This window comes from Pleurodeles waltl, chromosome 8 (assembly GCF_031143425.1).
Source record: "Pleurodeles waltl isolate 20211129_DDA chromosome 8, aPleWal1.hap1.20221129, whole genome shotgun sequence".
Taxonomy (NCBI): Eukaryota; Metazoa; Chordata; class Amphibia; order Caudata; family Salamandridae; genus Pleurodeles; species Pleurodeles waltl.
In genome coordinates this window covers 1330093452-1330118648 of record NC_090447.1, presented here as the reverse complement: position 1 = coordinate 1330118648, position 25197 = coordinate 1330093452, and the positions used below count along the sequence as shown (strand labels likewise).

At 47.8% G+C, this 25197-nt stretch overlaps 1 long non-coding RNA gene across 1 annotated transcript in view; it reads right to left on the bottom strand.

Annotated features, from left to right (window-relative positions):
* Window positions 1–2498: 2498 nt before the first annotated feature.
* Window positions 2499–25197, bottom strand: part of LOC138248616 (uncharacterized) — a 223506-nt gene continuing 200807 nt past the window's right edge. The window contains exon 5 of the long non-coding RNA XR_011194610.1: window positions 2499–3287. This is a non-coding gene — a long non-coding RNA (uncharacterized lncRNA). The remainder of the gene's footprint in view (window positions 3288–25197) is intronic.

Genomic DNA, 25197 nt, shown 5'->3' with positions numbered 1-25197 from the left:
AGTTGTGATGCCTGGCACTCCGCATAAGAAAGTTGTGGTCCAGTAGCAATAGCAGCTGAGCTGCTGGCACTCTCACTGCTTAATTAGTAGTAGTCTGCAGTTGCAGGGGAGCTGGTGGGAATGAACTAAAGGAAATATCTCATGGGATTAGACTTCTCTGGATGCAAAGTAACAGACTAAGCAGCCAAAATATTGGTACTAAGACTCTTAAAGACCAGCAGGTACGTATTAGGTACAGTCAAACATTAGCAACAAAGCCAATAACTGAAGCGGGCTGATCCACTGCCCAAAAGTAAGTATGGCATTCTGAAGGGCTGTACCAATATGTGAATGACACTCTGTGAGATGAATAACAGAAAGGGGCCTACCCAAAATCAATTTTTTCGAAGCAAGATTATATACTATTTTTTGGAAAACACAAGGCTGGTCACGCCCAAGACACCTAGAACTAGTAAGAGCACAGGGAGCAGGAGGGCAGCAGATCCTGGGCTCACATGCACAAAGCAAACAACACTGGTCAAGACCATTACAATCTTCCCTAAGGACATGGAACAAGTGAGGTACTGCTGGACCAGTGCAGGCTTCCTTCAAAGACATGGAACATGCGTGGTACTCCAGTGCAAGCTTTCTTCAGAGACATGAATCAAGTGTGCTACTCCAAGGCCTGTCACTGCAAGCTTCATTCAGTGACATGGAACAAATGTGGTACTGTAGGGCCCGTCAGTACAAGCTTCCTTGAAAATATGAAACAAGTGTGCTACTGCAGGGCCAGACACTGCAAGCTTCCTTCAAAAACATGGAACAAGTGTGGTACTGCAGGGTCAGTGCAAGCTTGCTTCAAAGACGTGGAACAAGTGCAGTACTGCAGAACCAGTCAGTACAAGCTTCCTTCAAAGGCATGGAAGAGATGCGGCACTGGGCAGCACCATTTAACTCCTCTCTTAGGTTCAACAAATAAGTAGCATTTATGATTTGGTACAAGTGTAAGGAATAGCACTGGGGAGTATGAGTGCAAGCTTGACTCACAAAATAGGAAAAGCACCGGGCAGGAATACACGCTTCCCTCACACTCATAGAACACATACCAATCTGACCAGAAGCAATGCAAGCTTCCGTTGCATACAGAGAACAGGGACAGCATCTGTAGCAGCAGTCCAAGCCTGGGGGTAAACACAAACACACACAATGTGCAGCATTTCGCAGCAGTTCAAGCTCGCCTTTGGCGCATCACAGGTAGCAGTTAAAGCTCACCTTAGGTACAGCACAGGTATAAAATGGTTAGCAGCAGAGCATGCTAAGATATCTCCACATACAAAACAGGCATCACGCTGGCAACATTATCAAAGCCTATTTCAGGCCAGAATACCCTAAGAAAAATATAGAGGTGGGTGAGCCACTGAAGGCTTGAACCAGATGCCAGACTCTGCTTCAACTTGAGGTCAGCTTGTGCATGCTACCCATGCTCTAACCACAAGAACCCAGAATGAAAGACAAAGAATTAAACATTGATGTGAAACTGGAGCAAGAAAAATATACCAATCTAGTTGCTGATTTAGACAATGTGAAACCAGTAATTCTGGGATCCATCTTGGCTAGGCCACTTGACCAAATTGTGTCCCAGGCAATGATTTGATTTTATTGTTTTATTGTGTCTCCTATTTTTTACATTATTGCATATGAGAAATCCTTGAAATACATGAAGATGAGTGCTGTATAAAAAATTATTTGGTCTGAATTAGTGGAGTATCTCTGTAAAATTAGAATATGCCCACATATAGGGTGTACATGATAAGTGGCTTGCCCTTAGTTCACTAATTATATTGTCGGCAGGGTGAGGAGTGGGAGTATAAATGTGACTAGGTTCATGTTTAAAAACTATCACTTTGGATAAATGCTTCTCAATGCAGTAATATAATTGTATGTACTAAGGTGAAACACTCATTAAAGAGATGTACTTTTTTAAGGTCAAGCACAAAGCGCTCCTTCCCTGATGTAATCTCTCTGTGGGCATTTAACTCCGCCCACCACAGGCCCATCAGTTTGGTTGGTTAATGGGCTTGTGTTTTAATATGTGCTTGATTTTATTAGCAAAAAACATGCATACGTCATGCCTTTTCCAGTGTTTGGCCGCCTCGAGCTCACCGGCCAACTACTGAAAACATACGAGGCTTCATGTTTTCCGTATGATTTCAGCACAATTTTTTCCCTTTATTTCACAGGCAGCATGATCTCGCTGGGCAGTAGTAAAGCACTCTGCATGACATCAACTCTGTTACACTTATAATTGCACTTTTGCCGGTTACATGGATAATTGCACTTTTGCCGATATGTTTCACTGCGAGCGAACTTCTGTTTCCTTTTATGTGTTTGCTTTGCGTTCATGGCGGCTGTCGGCTCACTTATGTGAAAATGTTTTACTTTTCAGTTTCTGTGGAAAGAAAAGTCTGGTTAGGAGTTTACAACGCTAATAGCTTTAACTTGAGTAAACGTGAGACCCATTGCATTGCAAATGCTTGTTTTAATTTTGAAGACAGTTTATCATATTTTTACATAATATCTGTTGCATGATTTTCATGCCAAATGTTTTTCTAGTTTAGCCTGTGTCAGCTCTGCCAGCCAAGATGGTCTCTTACGGCACTGTGTATAACACTTACTTGAGTTCAACCTCTCTCAGTAGCTCGGTCTGGGAAGCAACATCTTCTTTTCTGAGATTCTGGACACTTTCCACAGGTCTCAGAAGGATAACCATCCTTACTTCTGATTTTAATAAGGAATAATTTAGCATTAGCTACCCCGAGAAGTTAAACCTACTTGTGCATTTGTTAGCATCAAAAGAAACAAACATTCAAATAATTAGTTTTCCCAGTTCCAACCCTCTGTCCAAAGGAAATCTATGTTCTTTTATTAGCCACCTTTGTCTGCCCTTCAACCTTTAGGCTGAATGCACTGATTACTATAGATGTCTTGCCTCCAGAAGCAATGCAGCAGCATGGGTATAACATATTCTTTTAACTCCGCTGGTAGCAGGCAGCCAGGGATGAATGGTTCACTCTGCATCAGTGATTATATGCACTGCTTGGCCATTCAGTTTGTGTGCAATGAGGCACTTGTAGTGCCCCAGCAGGTGCTTCAGTGGATTCTTCTGCTCACAGTCTAACTCCTAAAGCTGAGGGAATTGGATGGAGCTAACAGCAAGCTCACAGTGCTGTGAGTAGGCAGTGGTGCTGGACCAATTTTCAGACTGAGGATGCTGCCATCAATGTCACATTCCTTAACGTACAGAGATTCTGAAACACAAAGAACAAATGTCACAAATTAGACTCATCCCTTTTACAGGCGGTAGTAAGGGTGCGTTGTATGCTGGTGCATTTAGGAGCACATAATCACACACATATTACAAAAGCATGGTGTGGTAGCACACTGTCATTTACAGATAGCACATTTGCCACTGACCTGAACATTATATTTGCACAGAGATACAATTTTACTGATACAACTATACTGCACACAATTTATAATTGTGTGGAAATTGGTTTTCAGCAAATGTGTGTCATTTGCACATCACCAAGTAATGTGTCTTGATTTATTTTCATACTATTAAAACCTTTGTTTCCTTCACACTCCAGAATTTAAAAAAAACGCTTCATTTGTGCTTTTCCATTTTGACATATGTGTACAATTAATTTATAGGTATTTAAATGTTTTTGTGTGTGTTAGAAAGCCACACACAGATTGTCACTTAATTTACTTTACAAAATATTCACACTTTGCAGTAAAAAGAAAGAAAGGTAAACAGAGGTCTCCATGTTAAAAGAAGAAGCAGTAATTTATCAGAAGACTAGACTGACGTTTGACCTCAGGCTTTGAACATACAGCAATGTGGCAAGATAAAAAAAAGAAAATGTTAAGTTGTCTTTAACTATGCACTTTCACCTTCAGATATCCAGAATGATCTGCACCAGCGCCGGCCGCGACACTGATAGCTACACCCCTGCTAAAGTACAGATACATTTTTCTCTCACACCAGTCATGGATAGAAAAGAATTGCTTGCCCTAATAGTGTTGTCATAACTAAGACTGAGCGCTATTGTGTGCTCGGTCTGTGCCATTAATGTTACTGTAGAGGGAGAGAGCCAGGAGACAGGCAGAGGCATGGAGACAGTGTCTATGAAGGTTTTGGAGCACTGGCATATAATGTAAAAAATACATTATATGGGGGCAGGGCGCATGAGAGGGGTTCAAGGAGCAATAGAAAGGGAGAGAAATGCAGATTGGTAGGGGTACTAAGGGAGGGAAATCACAGTATTTTGTAAACTTACTAACAATTGACTTTCAAAACAGAGAAAGGGAACACTGATGCTAAGATATTTACCAAGATCCTCACAAATTGGTTTGAGCAATAACTTCCTAGTTTAGTTGACCCTGATCAAGTGGACTTTATTCGCAACTGGCACGGAGCGGACAATATTCACCGAATTGCTCATCTTGTGGAGACGTCTCACAGTTATATCATTACATCCTGCCTTCTCTTGCTTGACGCGGAAAAGGCCTTTGACAGGGTTAGATGGTAATCTTTAAGGGTGGTCCTCAAGAAGATTGGCCTGGGTCCGGCCATGGTTACTAGAATCATGGCCTCCTATGCTGCCCCAACTGCTACCATCCGAGTTAACGGGAAATATACAAGGCCGACCCACCTAGAGAGAGGCACTTGTTAGCGATGTCTGCTTTCTCCCCTGCTGTTTGTCTTGGCAGTGGAACCCCTGGCCATCACCATTCAGCAGTCAGAATCCATAAATGGCATTTCCTTTGGTTGCTGCAAACTGTGACAGACAGTCCTCTTGCTGACTCTCACCCAATCTACCATCTCTCTCCCTGAGGTGGTGCAAGCCCTTACAACTTTCACAAAGGTCTCTGGATTTAAGCTCAATATGACTAAGTCCAACACCTTGAATCTAACAATACCCCAGCTTGACCTCCTGACACAACAAGCCCTGGTGCCTTTCCACTTGGCCCATAAAACCATACGATATTTGGGTCTTAATTTGACCCCCTCCTTGACACAATGGATCCAATGTCTTGTATCTCACTGTACCCCAGCCTGACCTTCCAACACTACAAGCTCTGGCACCTTTCCACTGGGCCCCAAAAACCATAAGCTATTTGTGTCTTCATTTGACCCACCTCCTTGACACAGTGGATCCAATGCCTTGAATCTCACAATACAACCCCCTTCTTGATGACCTGGAATCACATCATTAATCACTCTTTTAAATATTTCCATTCGTTTTAATTGCAATATCAGTAATTCATAAGTTACGACTATTATTTGTCATAAAATTACAAGTTTGCATACATTATTTGTTAGTTAAAACTGCACATATAAAAAATGCCTTGATAGCCACAGGACAGAAACAGTGACTCATACAACAACACAGCAAGAGCAATATATGCTTTAATTGTGTAAGGATGGCAGACCAGACACCAGAGTTACAAGCTGTGTGCACAAACACCAACTCCTGCTTAATCGATTAATGTATTTTTATATTTGTACAGTTGTAGGGAAGGAGCACAGTATGCACTTCTTTCAAGAAACCAAGCTGCTCTCAAGAATAAGCTATCTCTATGTTTTTTTTGTACCAAGTAGCAAGTGGAAGACCCCACAACGATAGGGATTCTGAACTCACAAAATTTATTTTTCTAGGTTGCTTGTCTAATTCTAGTTGGTGTAATTCTTGTTCTTGTGTATAGAGCAGAGTGCACCGGTTAGGGCGAATTGCTGCTGGACAGAGTCTACCTAAAGTAAATTGTGGTTTACACAAAGCTCTCCATTTTCTGTACTCAATTTGGAGTTTGCTTTTGTTTTTGAATTTTTATAGTTTTGATTGCATTAATTTTATTTGATTTATTGACTTTTCCTTCCTCTTTAGGGTAAACAGACAAGGGGGTTCTATGTATTCGAGTTTAAAAAGACTTTGTAGTTGTTTCCTGTCCATAGATAAGTTGTACTGTGATTGGTTGCTCAGCTAGGGAGCCATGCTCGAATTGGTGAGATGTCATCACAAAGCAGTGCTCTGATTGGTGGGTTTCTGATGAACCAGTGCTGTGATAAGAACGCTTTGACAGAGCCGCAATGTGAATGGTCATTGTTTGCTAAGTTGTTTGTTGTGATTTTGGGTTGATTTCTGGATTGGTATGAGTAGAAAGAAGAACAGGAAGTTTTCAAATAAAGCCTAAGGTCACTGTAGTATCTAGGGAGGGTCAAAATGTACCTGCAGAAGCAACACCAGCCTAGGAAACGCTGAAAAAGATTAGGTATTACACGTGTACTTGGATTTCAGAATGAATCTAAATATAGTGCACAAGATGAGGTTCTACAATTTCCATTCGAGGGTATCTTTAGTTTGAGAAAGCTAGATTTCTTTAGACAGACCATGTATGACATGTATGACATGGCATGAAGCAGACACCCAGACCTACACAGTTTGAGGCGTTTAATGAGTGGGATCAAACACCTAAAGACTAAGAGAGGAGGAAAGCTGCAACAGGTAAAGAGTTCTTTTAGACACTGGCTTGAGAGCAAAATGGATTGATAAGAGAAAAGTTGCAGAGAAGGAATTATTGAATGTGTAAAAACATTACCTGCCATATCCACAGAGAGAAGGGAGCACAATAAAAATAAAACAACAAAGAAAGGTGAACATGCCGAGGAATCAGATGAGGATGATGAGAAGTTTATTAGGGAGCTTTAAAGTTCCAGACCACCTCCTCATACAGAAGTAACTGCTGCTGCTCTTGAAATGACAGGAGTGGACACAGGTGCTGGAGGAAATAATGTCAGGGAACAAACTCCTACTGGATTGGTACAAAGTATGGCAACAGAAATAGCAATGATAGCAGTGCCTTGTATGAGTAGAGATCTGCTGTCTGAAACTCAGATATAGGTTATTAGACCAGAGAGAGCAGTGACAGTCGAGCCTCCTCCTAAAGGGATTAGCATAGGCATTTTGAAAATTGAATTTGGTGAGATGCTTCAGGGCAATGTAGATGTGAACAGGTGGTTAAGTTATCCTAATTGGAGTCAAGGGAATGTGGAGCAGCTTTCACGGATGCAGAGAAATATGGTCATTCCAAATATGCTGAATGCAGGACAGAATTTCAGAGTCAGAAGTATTTTGTAAACCAATGCCGACAGCTCCTGTAATGAAGCAGAATATGATGAACATAATGTCCCATAATGTAGAGGATTATGCACAATGTAAAATCCATTGATTCTGAGTCATGAATTAGCAGGAAGTAGTTTCAAATGCCCATGTTTCAGGGGGAAGAGGATTGTATGCTTGGAGCAGACATCGAGGTAGACCAAAGTGACCCATATATTGATGGAGGAGTTAATAGTCACCCCATTTCAGTTTTGCTTGATACATGGGGTATCCGTCTACAGTTTGTTAAGTGTAAATCCCAAACCTACACCGATCTGAAAGAGAATGATTCATTAATAAGCAAATTGTTAGTCAAGTTACAGCAGCTGTCCCAGTTACAACTGGGAAGATGGAAAACAAGCATAAGTTTATTTTGTGTGATTCAAGTCCTGTGAATTTGCTTAATTAATTAATTTTTTAATATACTATACACAGGATAGTGGTGCAATAGAGACACAGGCTGAGGGCTCATTATGTAAGATGAGTTCTTCAGAATCAAAAGTTGAACTGTTCCCAGTTCTAACCAAAGACGACTGCCTCTAGGGTTTAAGACATTCTGTCTAAGATGAGGTATTGAATTTTACAGGAAAGGAACTTGGACTAATTGAAAGTGCAAAACCAGTCAAACTAAAGTCTAAACCTGATGCAATTTTTCCGAAACCTAGCCAATACAGATTGACGAAAGAGGAAGAAGAGGAAATAAAGCCAGTGATTGAAAAAAATATTGAACAGGGAATCCTTCAGGAAGTACTTGGTAGTCCTATAAACTCTCTATTATTAAAAAGATAGAATGGCAAGATCTTCGACAAAATTGACAAAATAGTTGCCCCATGTTGTTCAGTGGTACCACATCCATCAGTGATCCTGCTTCAAATTCCATCAGATGCAGAATGGTATACCGCCACTGACTTATGCCAAGCGTTCTTCTCAATTCCCATTCATGAAGAGTTGCAGTTTCTTTTTGCATTCCAATTGCTGAATAAAGGTCTGGTGTGGAGTGGAATCCCACAAGGGTACCCTTATATCCTTCAATCTTCCTGTAAAGAAAGATTTAGAAAGTTTAAAACTACCATGCAATTCAGTCTTGGCTCAGTACATTGATGACCTACAGGTCACATCAAAGACAAAGGAGGACTGTAAGCTTGATTCAATTGCCCGGTTGAATCATCTAGCTGATAAGGGATATAAGGTATCTCCAACTAAAATGCATTATTGCAAAAAATAAGTCATTTATCTTGGATACTATATAGAAAAGGGTGAGGAAAGTCTTGAAAGAATGCATATTTTCTTTTCTGAAACGGATGACCACCCAGAAGGAGGTTCAGATGTTTATTGGAATTGTTGGATACTGTCGTTAGTGGATTTCAAACTTTTCTCTGATAGCAAAGCCTTTAGTGAGATGGAAATGCAATGATATCCAAGATCCGTTATCATTTGAAAATGAATGCACTGATGCATTTAGAACATTAAAAGAGAGTTTTTCTCATGCGCTCACACAGTACAATGTGATGTTTTCCGTCTTTGGTCATGAAAAGAATGGATGTGTTCTTTCATTTCTTACTCAAAAACATGGAGAACTAATGCACCCAGTATCATATATTTATGTTGTTCTGGATCCAGTAGCTGTAATCTTCCAGGTTGTTTGAATTTGGTTGCAGGTGTTTTCTTAACCACTGAACAATTTGAAGGAATTGTGATGGGCCACACTTTGCATGCCTATGTCTCACATTTAGTTGAGATTCTTCTTACAAAGATGATTACTCAGCACATGACAACTAGCAGACTGACTCGTTATGAGCATATCAGACTTGCAGCAGAAAACATTTCCATTCGGAACACTGCTTCCTATTTCAGACAGAAGATGTGAAGACAGGGATGATGATGAAATTGATGAGGAGATGGATCATGATTGTTCTGAGGTGACTGCATTATGCACAAAGCCAAGACCAGATATTAAAGAAACACCATTATTTGTTCTCCTGTTTGAGAGCCAAATATGGAGCATGGAGAGCTCACAATGCAGTGTGTACTATATCTGAAACATTGGAAACATCCCCTTTCCCAAATGTAACCTCAGCACAGGTGACAGAATTGATTGTTTTAAAAAGAACTTGTAGCCTATCAGAGAATTTGAATGTAACAATTTACACAGACAGACATTATTGTTTTGGTGTTACTCATGATTGCCGGCAGCTATGGTCACAAAGAGGACTTAAAATATCCTCTGGAGCTCCTAGCAAGAATAGCGTGAATATATTAGGTTTACTAAATTCCAATCAGAAGCCAAAAGAAGTAGTTTTTGTGAAGTGAGCTGTCCATAAATCTGATAAAGACATGCTTACTTTTGGGAACAGCCATGCAGATCAGATAGTGAAATCTTGTGCACTGTAGGACAAGTTAGTTACCTTTGGTAATGCCTTATGTGGTAGAGACAATATCTAGTTGCAGATTCCTTACCTTAGAATTTCCTCCAGGCGTCACTCTGGATCCAGAGATTTTTCTCAAGCAGTACCCGAGTGTGTCATTAGGTGGTGCCATGTCGATCAGCTCCACACCCATTATCGTCATCGTCCAAACCCGATATGACGGCACAAGTCTTATATAGGCACAAACCGGTGTGCCAACATCAGCTTCTTTTCACAACTTTGCATGCCAGAAGCACATAGCCATGAAGAACACTGACCACTGGTGTGTCAAAACCTGAAAGGAGAGTTTCTGTCTCTAGAAATCAGTTCACAGAGCGGAGAGGATGGGTGGGCTGGTAAGGAACCTGCAACTAGATATTGGGGGTCATTACAACCCTGGCGGACGGTGTTAAAGATGCGGTAATACCGCAAACAGTCAGACGGACAAAAAAAGGGAATTATGACCCTGGCGGAAACCGCCAACAAAGACAGCCACTTTAACACTTCGCCCGCCACGGCGGTACAGACAAGCATCGCGGCGGTCACCGCCAACAGACAGGCGGGAGACAATGTACCGCCCACAGTATCACAACAGGCCAATCCGCCACCTTTTCCGGGGTGGATTCACCGTGGATAAAAACACGGCGGAAACAGCTTTTGCTATGGGAAAACGCTCACCTTAACATATCCCACGAGGAACGACGACTCCATGGACCCGGAACTCCATATACTACCTGCCCTTGTCTTTCTGCTCCTTCACGACCAACAGCGACGTAGGCGCAGAAGATACCGGTGAGTACAGCAACTACGACACGGGGGAGGCAAAAGTTAGGGGGACACACACCAAACACCCCCACCCCCACCCTCGCATATTACAACATTCACACCAATGCAGTCACAAACATCACAGTAACAACCCACAATTCCCCCGGAAGAATGCAAAGACAATGCGAATTTCGGACAAACTTTGTAATGTGCCAATATACATGTCATACAAAAATAAACAAATATATGTATACTAAAATCACTCTTATTTACATATATACAATCCGAGATGTAGTGCAGATATGTACACAACAATGTCCGTGCACAAACAGTCCAAAAATGCATGGGCGAGGCCCACAATAGATACCTGACCAAAATCGGAGAGAACACTGCCGGGGCATCAGATAGAAACACTACAGGCACCTCAGGGGGAAGGGAAGGGGGGGCACCTCAGCCACATAAACGCAAAGCCAGATCCACGACGGGGCTCCGTGCCCATTGATGTATCCTGGGGAGTGCAAAGCCACAGTCTCTCAAGTCTATACAGTGGGTGGGTTGCCCACTGTTACATCCTGGGGAGTGCAAAGCCACAGTCTCTCAAGTCTCCCAAGTGGGTGGGTTGCCCACTGTTACATCCTGGGTAGTGCAAAGCCACAGTCTCTCAAGTCTATACAGTGGGTGGGTTGCCCACTGTCACATCCTGGGGAGTGCAAAGCCACAGTCTCTCAAGTCTATACAGTGGGTGGGTTGCCCACTGTCACATCCTGGGGAGTGCAAAGCCACAGTCTCTCAAGTCTATACAGTGGGTGGGTTGCCCACTGTCACATCCTGGGGAGTACAAAGCCACAGTCTCTCAAGTCTATACAGTGGGTGGGTTGCCCACTGTCCCATCCTGGGGAGTACAAAGCCACAGTCTCTCAAGTTGATGCAGGTCCATACTGGTACTGGGGGGTGACTGGTGCCCAGACTGGATGAGTCTCCCCGTGAATGGTAGTGTCCTGTCACTGTCCCAGCTGCTCATGGGATAAGGATGCCTGATGTGGCGGGCCATTCATTCCTACCCGGTGCATTGCCCTCTTCAGCGGTGCTTTGACATGGCGGTCTTTGGCCTCTTCAGCGGTGCTTTGACATGGCAGTCTTTGGCCTCTTCAGCGGTGCTATGACATGGCGTTTCAGGACTGTTCAGCGGTGTTATGACATGACGGTCTTTGCCCTCTTCAGCGGTGCTTTGACATGGCGGTCTTTGCCCTCTTCAGCGGTGCTATGACATGGCGTTTCAGGACTGTTCAGTGGTGCTATGACATGGCGGTCTTTGCCCTCTTCAGCAGTGCTTTGACATGGCGGTCTTTGCCCTCTTCAGCGGTGCTATGACATGGCGTTTCAGGACTGTTCAGCAGTGCTTAGACATGGCGGTCTTTGCCCTCTTCAGCGGTGCTTTGACATGGCGGTCTTTGCCCTCTTCAGCGGTGCTTTGACATGGCGGTTCTGATACAGACATTGGTGTGTGGCATGACGATTTCCACACTGGACATTGGTGTGTGGCATGACGTTCCATCATTGCCCAGCGGGCTGTGGCATCCTGGCCCCGCCTGGGCTGTGACTCCGGCGGTGGTCTCTGGACCAGTGACGATACTTGAGCCCTGCTGGGCTGTGACTCTGGCGGTGGTCTCTCAACCAGTGACGATACTTCAGCCCTCCTGGGCTGTGACTCTGGCGGTGGTCTCTGGACCAGTTACGACGGTGCTGGCGGGTGTGTCTGGACCGCCGGAAATGATGGCGCACTTCTCCGCCGTGACACTCACAACAGGCTGGGCAGACTTCCTCTGGACCTTCCCCACCTTTTTTGGAGTTACAGCTGACTCACCAATCGCCTTCGATCCCATTTCACTTGTTGTCCCACCAGGAGTCTTGCCAAGGTGCCGTCGTCCACTCTCCAATTTCAGAGCCTTTACAGGGGGTGGACTGCCTCTGACTTGGCTCCGGGTCCTACTGCCTGACCTGGTGGACGGTGCACTCCAAAAACCTTGAACAGGCACCACTGGTCCTGGAGGCTTTTTTCCTGAGGCGCTGCGACGGGACTGATGAATTGGAGGGGGGGGGCGGGGGCAAAAAGGTCAATTTGACAGAGGGACAGTTTCTGACGAACACTGGGATGGGTAGCTGGAGGGTGTCTGGGAGTGGAGGAAGAGGAGGTGGTTGTAGGAGCTGTCACTTATCTGTTTTGGGTGCAGGTGCAGGTACTGGAGGCTGTCGTGAAGTGGATGGATGTTGGGTGAGTGATTGCCGGCGTTTGGGTACTTTGGGAGGGGGCGTCACAGACAAACTGGGAGAGGACACAGGGGACGTGTAAATGGCAGTGGAGGTGGTGAGTGCAGGTGAGCGGCGTGTGGTGCTGGGTGTCCTGGTGCGAATCCTAGTGCCTGTAGATGTGGTGCATGAAGGTGTGTGTGTAGACGAGACTGGGAGGGAGGAGGGAGAAGAGGAGGAGGGGGACACAGTGGAGACAGTGGATGTTGCTGTGTCTGTATGGGTGTGATGCTTGTGTGAGTGCTTGTGGTGTGTTTGGTGCCTCTGTTTGCTTGAGCTACTTGGGTGTGTTGACTTGTCTGCATGCTGGTCTGTAGGTGTGCTTGGGATGGGCTGGGATACAGGGGATTGGGTCTGGGTGGAGGAAGTTGGAGGGGGGAGGCTGGACACAGGGACAATTGCTGCCATCAGTGCTGAGGCCAGAGATTGCAGGGTTCGCTGAAGGGCAGCCTGACCAGAATGAATGCCCTCCAGGAATGCATTACTGTGTTGCAACTCCCTTTCTACATCCTGGATGGCATTCACAATGGTAGACTGCCCAACAGTGAGTGACCTGAGGAGGTCAATGGCCTCCTCACTGAGGGCAGCAGGGGTGACTGGGGCAGGGCCTGAGGTGCCAGAGGCGAAGGTGATGCCCACCCTCCTGGGTGAGCGGGCACGGGGCGAACGCTGAGGGGCTGCTGGGAGGGCGGTGCTGGTAGGGGGGGTGGCGGCTGTATCTGTAGAAGTGGGGTGCACAGATGGTGCCGCCACCACAGGGGACAAGTCTGTGTCGCTGGTTGGTGATCCGGTGGCCGACGTGAAGCTCCCCTCGCCCTCCGTCCCACTGGTGTATTCAGAGTCTGTGGTGTGGCCCTCCATGGCCATGTGCGATGCAGCTCCCTCGTGCTCCGGTGCCACTGTACCTCCGCCTGTTGATGCTGATGTACAAACGGACAGGCAGAGCAGGAAAAGGGGGGGGGACAGAAGTAAGAGAGTTTTAGTACATGGCATACCACTGCCGTTGGCGGACAAGACAGACGCAGCAGCCCCATGCACAACGCTGCGCTCCTGCCCTCTGCACATGCAATTTCATGGATATGGGCTACATGGCAATGCTGGAAATCTGCTCACATGGATGCCACAGGGGCAACTATACCTCAACTTGCTAGTTTTCTGAGGTGGGGTAGAGTGCCACATGGCCTACATTACGGAGGGGCCTTGCCTAACTAACTCGCCCTGGCCTACGGACACCCACAGCCCACCTCCCCCACCCAGACACCTCCACTGCATGCAAAGTCTGCAGAATGAGTTTGTACTCACCCCCTTGTGTCTGCTGTGATGTCCTTAAGCGCCCATCCAACTCCGGGTAGGCCACAGCCAGGATCCGGAACATCAGGGGGGTTATGTTACGACGGGCACCCCTCCCACGTTGGGAGGCCATCCCCAGCTGAGCCTCCGCCGTCTTCTTGCTGCAGCAGCGAATGTCCTCCCATCTCTTCCGGCAGTGGGTGCCCTGTCTCTGGTGGGCCCCCAGGGTCCGGACCTCCTTGGCGATGGCATGCCAAATGTCCCTCTGCTGGTGGGCGCTGACCTACATGACATGCACAAGGGAAGAGGAACAGTCATTACCAATTGCACCATCAATGTGTGTGGCCCCCTCCATACTCTGACCATGTGGCCCATTTATTCCCATGCTTTACTGTAGTATGACTTCTGCCCCCTTCCCTCTTCCACCCAGCCCTCTCCACCCAGGCCTAGCCCCTACAACGTGCTCCCTGTGTACTAACCTGTTGGTCTGGAGGACCGTAGAGTAGCGTGTACTGGGGGAGGACCCCATCCACAAGTTTCTCCAACTCCTCCGATGTGAAGGCAGGGGCCCTTTCCCCAGACGCAGCAGCCATCGTCGCTTCCAGACCGAGGTCACAGCAGCACCAGCAGTGTAGGTCCTCTCCTGTCGAAGGTCAGGTATCTAGTGATTGAAGAGATAGAAAATGGCGGTGACGTCCGCGGCGGTGACGTCCGTGGCGGGGCGCATCATCACCGCCGGCGCACCTGTTCATTGGCTCCTGGGACCCATAGGGTCCATTGGTAACCAATGCAGCATTGCGTCGCGCTCTACGACCGCCTACTGCGACGGTGTGCAACGCCAGCGCTGTTACCCCGCAATCCCATTGTCCCAGTTTAGAGGTCAGGCAGCCACCATTTCAGGGGACCACATGGATTCATTTTCAACTGCGTCACACATACTGAGGCCTACACTCAACACACATACAGGAATGGTTTATTGTCTGGGGTAGTCTTGTGTGTGACTGTGGGTACATACCTGGAAGAATTGTGACTGTTTCTTCGCTGTTGTCCTTTGTAGGCACCGTCAGCTGGGACACATGAGAAGATGGCGGAATCCGCCGGTGTCCCGACCGCTGGTGGGCCTGTTGACAATGGAGGAGCGACATTTAATTGTGACCTACAGGTTTGACCGTGCCACAATCCAGGAACTGTGTACCCAGTTGGAGCCAGAGCTGATTTCACCAATCCGCCATCCGACTGGAATCCCCCCTGATGTGCAGGTGCTGTCAGTGCTCCATTTCCTTGCAAGTGGGTCATTCCAGACAACAGTGATGTCCCAGCCTATGTTTTCCAACGTCTTGTCCAGAGTGTTGTCTGCCCTGCTGAAACACATAAAGAGATACATCATTTTCTCTGAGGTGGAGGATTTGCCTACAGTGAAAGGTGACTTCTATGCCCTTGGACATATCCCCAACGTCATAGGTGCCATTGATGGGACCCATGTAGCTCTGGTCCCCCCCGCAGGAGTGAACAGGTGTACAGGAACAGGAAGAGTTATCATTCTATGAATGTCCAGATGGTCTGTTTGGCAGACCAGTACATCTCCCAGGTAAATGCTATGTTCCCTGGCTCTGTGCATGACGCCTACATCCTGCGCAATAGCAGCATCCCTGATATGATGGGTGAACTCCAGAGGCACCGTGTATGGCTATTGGGGGACTCTGGTTACCCCAACCTTTCCTGGCTATTGACCCCAGTGAGGAATCCCAGGACCAGGGCAGAGGAACGGTACAATGATGCCCATGGGCGGACTAGGAGGGTTATCGAGCGCACCTTCGGCCTTCTTAAGGCCAGGTTCAGGTGCCTCCATATGACAGGTGGATCCCTATTCTACTCACCGAAGAAGGTGTGCGACATCATCATCGCCTGCTCCATGCTCCATAACTTGGCTTTGCGACGCCAGGTGCCTTTTCTGCAGGAGGATGATCCAGATGACGGTGTTGTAGCAGCTGTGGAGCCTGTGGAGCCTGTGGACAGTGATGAAGATGAAGCTGAGGAAGACGAAAATGACAACAGGGAGTCAGTCATACAGCAATATTTCCAGTGACACACCGGTGAGCACATTTTCTATTTTACCTTTACATTCACTTTCACACATCTACCTCTATCCTGTACCTCAATTTCACTCACTATTTGTTAACTGAGTTGTCCCCTTCCATTTCACTTCCACAAGTGTGGTAACCTACGTGTCAACTGTTTGAATCCTTGAAGGGCTTGTGATGTGTGACATAGGTATGTTAGCCTTCCAATGGGTAACCCATTATGCAACTGTAATTGATTATACAGATTTACAAATCATTGACTGACTCCATTTTTTTAGGTGTTTGAAGGGTGTTTATTTAAGTGTACAAAAATGAAGGGGGGTTGTAAAATGGTGATGGGTGATGGTGGAGGAATGTCCATGGCAGAGTCCAGTCTATTAGTCTCACAGGTACATTGCAAATCTGGGCATTGGAAGTGGAGCTGGCCCAGTTCCGATTTGGGCAGGGTAACAAAGTGGGACAGTGGGAGGACTATCAGGGTGGTCTTATTTCCTGGCGGGGGTCTTGCCATCTTGCTCTGTCCTGTTCCTGGATCTCAGTGCCCGCTTGCATGGTGGTTGTCCGTCTGCAGGGGGTGGGGTGCTGGTGTGGTGGTCCTGTGGCGGGACGTCCTGTCCACTAGCGCCGGCGGAGGTGGTGGGCAGTTCGTCGTCCTGCCTAGTGTCAGGGGCCACTTGGAGTGCCACAGTGTCCCTCAAGGTCTTTTGAATGTCCATCAGCACCCCTACGATGGTGCCCAGGGCGGAGCCGATGGTCCTGAGCTCCTCCCTGAACCCCAAATATTGTTCCTCCTGCAGACGCAGGGTCTCCTGCAACTTGTCCAGGACCGTGGCCATCGTCTCCTGGGAGTGGTGGTAGGCTCCCATGATGGAGGAGAGGGCCTCGTTGAGAGTGGGTTCCCTTGGCCTGTCCTCCCTGTGTCGCACAGCAGCCCTCCCAGTGCCCCTATGTTCCTGTGCCTCCGTCCCCTGGACCGTGTGGCCACTACCACTGCCCCCAGGTCCCTGTTGTTGTTGGGGTGGTAGGTTACCCTGGGTGCCCTGTAGTGGTGGACACACAGCTGATTGACATGTCCTGGGTAGGGAGGTTTGGGCCCGCTGGGTGGGTGCTGTGCTGGTGTTACCAGAGGGTGGCAGCTCGGTGTTGGGCTGTGGCTGGGCAAGGGGAACCGACTGTCCAGAGGCCCACGATGGTCCAGGCTGGTCATCAAGATCCAGTGGGGCAGAGCTGCTATCGTCACTGTGGGCCTCTTCTGGGGGTGGAGTGGTGTTGTCTGGACCCTCTGGTGTGGTGACGTTCCTTCGGGTTCCTGAGCGGGTATAAGTACATGATTATTGCATGTGTGTGTTTCATGGTGTGCAATGGTTGGGTGTGCGTGAACCCAAGTGCAGGCATTCCTGTGGGGGGGCTTGTGTGCTGATGGTTGGGGGGTGTTCTGGGTCTGTGCAGTGGGCATGCTTTGGTGATGGGTGTCGATGCTTAGTTATGTCATGCAGGGCTTGGGATGGGTGGTTGGTGTAATGGGTAGATAGATGAGGATTTGGGGTGATAGGGGAGGGTGTGATGGTGGGGGTGTGTGATATCATGCAGGTAGGGTGGGGGCTATGATAGTTAAGATTTGACTTACCAGTGTCCGTTCCTCCAACGACTCCTCCGAGGCCCTCAGGATGCAAGATGGACAAGACTTGCTCCTCCCATGTTGTTAGTTGAGGGGGAGGAGGTTGTGGTCCGCCGCCAGTCCGCTGTACCGCGATGTGGTGCCTGGATACCGTTGAACGCACCTTCCCCCGTAGGTCGTTCCACCTCTTCCTGATGTCCTCGCTATTTCTTGGGTGCTGTCCCACAGCGTTGACCCTGTCGACTATTCTTTGCCATAGCTCCATCTTCCTGGCTAATGATGTGTGCTGTACCTGTGCTCCAAATAGCTGTGGCTCTACCCGGATGATTTCCTCCACCATGACCCTGAGCTCCTCCTCGGAGAAGCAGGGGTGTCTTTGGCGTGACATGGGGTAGTGTGTGTGGGGTGGTGTATGTGTTGATGAGTGTGGTGAGTGTAGTGGTATGTGGTGTTTTGTGCGTGGATGTTGTGTGGGTGATGGTGTTGTGTGCCTCTGTGTGGTGGGGTTGTCTATTGCTGTGCTCTCGCTGTCGCCTTCTACTCAAATTTTTGGTTGTAGGGGTTTGTGGGTGATGTGGGTGTGTGTTTTCTGCCGGTGACGTTGGGTAGGGGTCCTGCAGGGGTATAAAAAGATGGTTATTACATCTGTGTGTGCCATGGTGTGCAATGGGTGGGTGACCGTGAACCCAGGTGCTTGCATTCCTGTGTGGGACCTTGTGTGATGATGGTTTAGGTGGTTGTATGGGTATGTGCTTTGAGCATGCTTTGGTGATCGGTGTCCATGCTTTGTTGTTGCATGCAGGGCTTGGTGTTAGGATGTGTGGTTTATGATGTAGGGACATTTGTGAGGGGTTAGAGTGATGGGGATGAGGGTGAGGGTGGGGGTGGGGGTATGTGCTGGCATGCAGGTAGGGTGGGGGATGTGATAGTTAAGATTTGACTTACCAGAGTCCATTCCTCCATCTACTCCTGCGAGGCCCTCAGGATGCAGAATTGCCAAGTCCTGCTCCTCCCATGTTGTTAGTTGTGGGGAAGGAGGTGGGGGTCCGCCGCCAGTCCGCTGAACCGGCAGGTGGTGTCTTGACACCACGGAACGCACCTTCCCCCGTAGGTCGTTCCACCTCTTCCTGGTGTCCTCCTGATTTCTTGGGTGCTGTCCCACTGCGTTTACCCTGTCCACGATTCTGCGCCATAGCTCCATCTTCCTAGCTATGGAGGTGTGCTGCACCTGTGATCCGAATAGCTGTGGCTCTACCCGGACGATTTCCTCCACCATGACCCTGAGCTCATCCTCCGAGAACCTGGGGTGTCTTTGCCGTGCCATGGAGTGGTGTAAGTGATGTGTGGGGTGGAGTGTTTGGTGATCAGTGTGCTGATATGTAGTGGTGTGTTATGTGAGGTGCGTGGAAGTTCTGTGGGTGATGGTGTTGTGTGCCTGTGGATGCTGTTGTTCTTGCTGGTGGTGTCTTGGTGTCTCTCTCTGGCCTTCTTTTGGAATTTTTGGTTGTAGGGGTTTGTGAGTGATGTGGGTGTGTGTTTTATATTGTATTGGGTGTGTGGGAGTGGTGTGTGTATGTGTATCAGGTGTGTGTATTTTGAATTGTCCAATGTGGCGGTGTTTTGGAGATGTGTGTGTATTTTGAGCGCGGCGGTGTGTACCGCCAATGGAATAACGCGGTTGAAAGACCGCCACGTGGATTTGTGGGTCATAATAGCATGGGCGTGTTTCTGTTGGCGTGGAGGTGGAGGATTTGTTTCTGCATGTTTATCGCTGACCTTTGGTGTGGCGGTATTGTGTGGGTGTCTGGATTTCGGCGGATTCTGTGATGTGTGTCATAATAGCTGTGGCGGACTACCGCGGACGCGGCGGTGTATTGGCGGTCCTCTGCACGGCGGTAAGCACCTTATACTGCCAATGTTGTAATGACCCCCATTGTCTTTACCAAATAAGGCGTTACCAAAGGTAAGTAACTTGTCTATCTGATAGAGACATCCAGTTGCAGACTCCTTACCTTAGAATAGATTCCCAAGCAATACCAACCCCAGAGGTGGGTCTGCGATCTAAGATCATACTAGACCGAACAGGCAAAGTACCCACCCCACGGACCTGACTGTCCAGAAAGTAGTATTTGGTGAACATGTGCAGAGATGCCCACATTGCCACCTGACAGATATCAAGGTCTGGAACTCCACATGCTAACGCAGTGGTCACAGCAGTAGCTCTGGTAAAACGAGCACACAAACCTTCAGGTGGTTGCTTCTTGGCCACTGCATAGCAGATTTTAATGCACAGAACAACCAATTGGGAGATGGTCCACTTCTGCACTGCCTGACCTTTCTTTGCACATACCTAACCGACAAAGAGTTGATCATCCACCCCAAACTTTTTTGTACGATCAAGGTAGAATGCTCTTTTTGGGACCAGGCGGTGGCGTTTCTCCTCTTCCTTAAAAGGATGTGGGTGGGTGCAAAAAGTAGGCAAGGTGATTGATTGGCCTAGATGAAGGGGCGTAACCACTTTTGGCATAAAGGAAAACCTGGTGCGAAGCACCACTTTGTCAGGATAGATGGAAAGGTAGGGTGACTTAGATGACAATGCCTACAGCTCATTAACCCTGTAGGCAGATGTAATGGCCACAAGGAAGGCTGTTTTCAATGTGAGAAGAGGACGATTGTGAGAATCTCAAAAGGAACACACATCAGGAATGTCAGAACCAAATTCAAATTCCATTGGGGCATAGTGAGGGAGGATGCAGGAACAGATGAATAAGACCTTTCAGGAACCTAGGAACAATAGGAGACTCAAACAAAGAACGCTGATCAGGCACAAATGCAGAAACAGCAGATACATAATCTTTGAGAGTGCCCAAAGCAGAACCCTGCTTGGCCAGAGAAAGGATAAACAACAGGACTTCAGAGAGAAAGGCAGAAAAGGAGTCAACAGATTTGTCTGTGCACCATTCCACAAATTTATTCCAACGACTAATGCATACTGTTTTGATGGGGGGATGACTGGCTGCGAGTATTACATTACAGACTTTGGACGCAAGGTCAAAAATTGTCAACTGTTGCCACTCAATCTCCATGCAAGAAGGCGGAGACTGGACAGGTTCAGGTGGAGAATGCTCGCCTGCTCCTGTGATAGAAGATCCTCTTGAAGAGGCAGTCTGATCAGAGGGTCGATAGCAAAGCTCAGTAGCTCGTTATACCAGACTCTCCATGTCCAGTCAGGAGCCACAAGGATGACTTGAGCCTTGTTGATTTTAATCTTCTTGAGAACTCTGGGCAGAAGTGTTGTGGGCAGAAAGGCGTACAGGAGGCCTGAGTTCCACTTGAGACAAAAAGCGGCAAGAGCAATTGCCGCCTTCGAAACACCAATGTGCAGTACTGCTGACATTGAGCGTTCGCTGCAGAGGCGAACAGATCTAACCAAGGCTCTCCCCACTGCTGAAAGAGACCTTGCACCACTTCCAGATGGATACACCATTTGTGATTGACTAAGCATTGTCGGATGAGTTAATCTGCTCTAGAGTTCAGAGAGCCTGCCAAATGTTGAACCACCAGGGAAATGCCCTGTTGTTCCAGCCACATCGAGAGGAGCAGAGTCTACTGTCAAAGGGTCCACGACCCCACCCGCCCTGCTTGTTGCAGTATCACATGACATTGGTGTTGTCCGTGAACACCTGCACTACCTTTCCCTTGAGAGAGGAAAGAAATGCTTTCAATGCTAGTCTGATCGCACCGAAGTCCAACAGGTTGATGTGGAGTCTGGACTCCACCGGAGACAAGATGCCTCTGATCTCCACCTCTCTCAGGTGGCTGACCCAGCCCAGGAGTGACACATCTGTCACTATTGTCAGCTCGGATTAGGGAAGGGAGAGGGATCTGCCTCTGACCCAATTGTGGTTCATTAGCCACCACTGCAGATCTTGCTCTGTTCCCTCCAAGATCTGAACCATTTTTGTAAAGATTCCACTGATGCTGTGCCCACTGGAAGTTCATATTCCAGTGCAGAGATTGCTTAGGCCATCTGGCATGTATCACTATCAGGATGCAGGAGGCTATGAGACCCAGCAGCCTCAGAGTTATTCTCACCAAAATCCAGGATAGAGGCTGAAACATCAGTATCATAGCCTGAATATCCTGGACTCGCTGCTCTGGATGTTAATCCCAAAACTGCACTGTGTCCAGCTCAGATGAAAGGGATTCAGGTGTGACTTTGGCATATTTATAGCAAATGCAGGTGGTCCGCCGTAGTTTGGAGGTGGGAAACGACAGTCTGGGCTTAGCCCGCCTTAAACAGCCAGTTGTTGAGATAGGGGAAGACTGAAACCATGCGCAGATGAGCTGCAACCACCTTGGTGAATACCCAGGCGGCGCTGGTAAAGCCAAAGAGGAGCAGGATGAACTGAAAGTGCTCATGACCCACCATGAACCGCAAGTAACGTGGGCAAGCAGGACGGTAATATGGAAATAAGCGCATACAGCAACTTCAAGGAAGGGACTCCGTGTCACAAACGGCTCAGAGGCAAGGGGGAGGAGCTTACCTTCCGGTGAGCGCTCCAATGGCACTGAACTCTACCGCTGCACGGGACGCGCATACAGCAACTTCAAGGAAGGGACTCCGTGTATAAAACAGCTACGAGGCACAGCGGAGGAGCTCACCTTCTGGTGAGTGCTTCAAAGGTTTTGAACTCTACCGCTGCGAGGGACGCGCATACAACAACTTCAAGGAAGGGACTCCGTGTCCCAAATGGCTCAGAGGCAAGGGGGAGGAGCTTACCTTCCGGTTAGCGCTTCAAAGGCGCTGAACTCTACCACTGCGCGGGACGTGCCCGGGCAAAGCCCGGGCCAAGGGCAGGCCCATCCTTCACCCGTCAGCGACCGTATGAGGCTGGGCCGGGCCACCCCTCCTTAATTCACGCCCAAAGGCCCTGGTGACCCTGGTCAAACAGCGCAGCTTGAAGATTGTTTTGAGACCACTGCAGGTGAGGAGAGAGTCTGAAGTGCCCCTCTGGAGGTATGTTGGAGGAGGTAGAGGAGGGGGCTTTGAGTACATAAGCGAGGAGAGTGTAAAGAAGAGAGGAGAGAAAGAATATAAGGGTGAGAGATGGGTAGACGGAAGGGGGCGGCACCCCAAAGCAATTTTAATACCAATAAAACTGTAGATGGATTTCTTAAAAAGGCAGTTGGTGCCTTAGACAAAGAGATAGAGCTGGCTGAGCGTCGCCTATCTATCTCAGTATCCCCAGCCACCCCAGCCTCTATTTTCCCACTCTTATCCTCTCCATGAACTTTTTCACAGCCCCTGCACCCCCAGCAGCCCCTCGGTATGCAGTCAGCTTTGACTCCTCCTTTAGCCGTTCACCCAAATAATGCCCCGGAGTCTACTTCTGTGTCATCAGACAAGGCCATTATAACTGATCCCGTCCAATTGACCCCGGGACCTTCAGCTGGTGTATCTGTACTTGAGCCAGAGCCTAACCCAAAAGGGAAAAGAAAGCGTGGTGAGGTTAATCTAAGGAATAAACGAGCTCGAACCTTGAGCTCCAACTACCCGAGTCCTGAAAATGGGAACGATGTGCTCACAACATTCCAAGAAAGCGCCATTGGCCAATTGGCAATGGAGCGTTTAATGGAGCATTTAAGGAAGGGGCTCACCAAGAGACTGCATCCAATTGAAATCCACCTACAAGCCATTGAGGAGAAATTAGGAGGGCTAACTAAGACTTTCATGTCTGATACTCCCCCGCGAGCTGACGTACAATCTCTTTGTCATCCTCTAACTTTGGGACACTCCTCTGGCATTAATGGCAGGATTCCCTCAAACCTGGCTGAGGGTTCTCGGTCACACCTGGTCCATTGCGACTTTTCCTGCCAACCAAAGGTGGGTCAGAATGTTAAACCGCATACCAACCCAGCGTTTAACTGTCCTAAGACTAAAGTTATTACTACTAGGGGGACTGGATAGATCTGGAGTCCAGCCGATCCAGCCCGACAATCACGGGGTGCAGTTAAAAGTTCTACAGCTGCCGCCCGAATCCTGCCCATATGTACTTGTTATTACAAATGTTCCCTGACTCCGACCAAACAGTGGAGAAACCTATACTGAGTTGCAAAACAAGGTCATACACTGGTTGCATGCTAATGTTAACTTTGCATTCTGTATGGTACCCTCAATACTAATGGTGAGGAGGGTGGGATGGGTGGGCCTGTTGAAAAAGTTTGGATTGGGGGATTGTATCGTTATTAATTTTGACTCACCTGCCTTGGTCCAACAGCTTTCTTTAAACTCAAGTAGAGTTAGCCCTTTAGTTGAAGGCGTTTCTCTGTGCAGACTTGCAGCCTTTTATCCCCTAGCAGCCAAACGTGCCCCAAGTGGGCCGACATTTGCTCCCAGAGGCCCCTTTCATTCCCAATCACAGTATGCTTCCCAGTCTGATAGTAGATACCTACCATCTATCCTTTCTGACGTGGACTGACATGAAATTAGTACTACACAGGGTACCTCAGAGACTCTGGGGCCCAGACTAACCACCAGGGAATGTATCATCCCTAGAGATAACGAGCTGGGAGGACCCAGAGTAAGGCAGCCTTGTTGAAGTTCAGACCCCAATTGAGGTTTCTAGGGGCCCCTTACAAACTATACTGTTAACCCAGAAGGACATACGGACCCCAATAATCAGAGGGAATATGATAGGTTTCAAATTCACTGGGGTGAGCGATATTATTGGAGACAGAGAAGTTGCCGGACCCAAGGAGAGTAGTTTAGTGGTGGATCCACTGCGCAACACGAACCTTCTGAGTAACTTATCTACTTTATCACAAATCCCGACTGATGTATCACAAGTTCGAGATGATGAGTTAGCGACAATCCTCTGCTGGAACACTGCTGGGCTCGAGCACAAAATGCGAATCCCAGATTGGGGCCACTTCATAGATGAACACAAGATATGTATATTCCAAGAGATATGGGCTTTGGAGCCCATGCACAGATTTGGCTTCCAAAGCTATTGGGTCCCAGCCCGTAAGGTGACTTCTGGGAGAACTTCGGGTGGTCTGCTTATATGGGTTAGTTGTTCCCTCAAGTGCCGGGTCGAAGAAATGGACATGGGCTGCGCTGACTTGCAAGGTTTAATATTATCGACCCACAAGGAAAAACCATTACTCTTAGTAAATGTATACAGTAGGAGTGTGGGTAGTAACTGTGAGTCTGATGCTTTGATTGCTCTAGATAACATTTTATCCAGTAAATTTTCCATCTATCATATTATAATTGCAGGGGATTTTAATGCGACCTTTGAGCCTTACCTAGTGGCCCAAGAGCTCTATGAAGAAGAGGACATCTTCTGGGGTATTCCGCACTTAGTACCGAATAAAAGTCTTAGAATGAGTAGAACAGCCTACCAAATTGCTGACATTACACTTGCATATGATCTCCATGCCTGCAATGGCCGCTCATGCTCAGATGTCAAACCCCGTCCCACCTTTAAGCGTGGAGCTTGTAAGAGCCCATCAATTACTTCTTACTG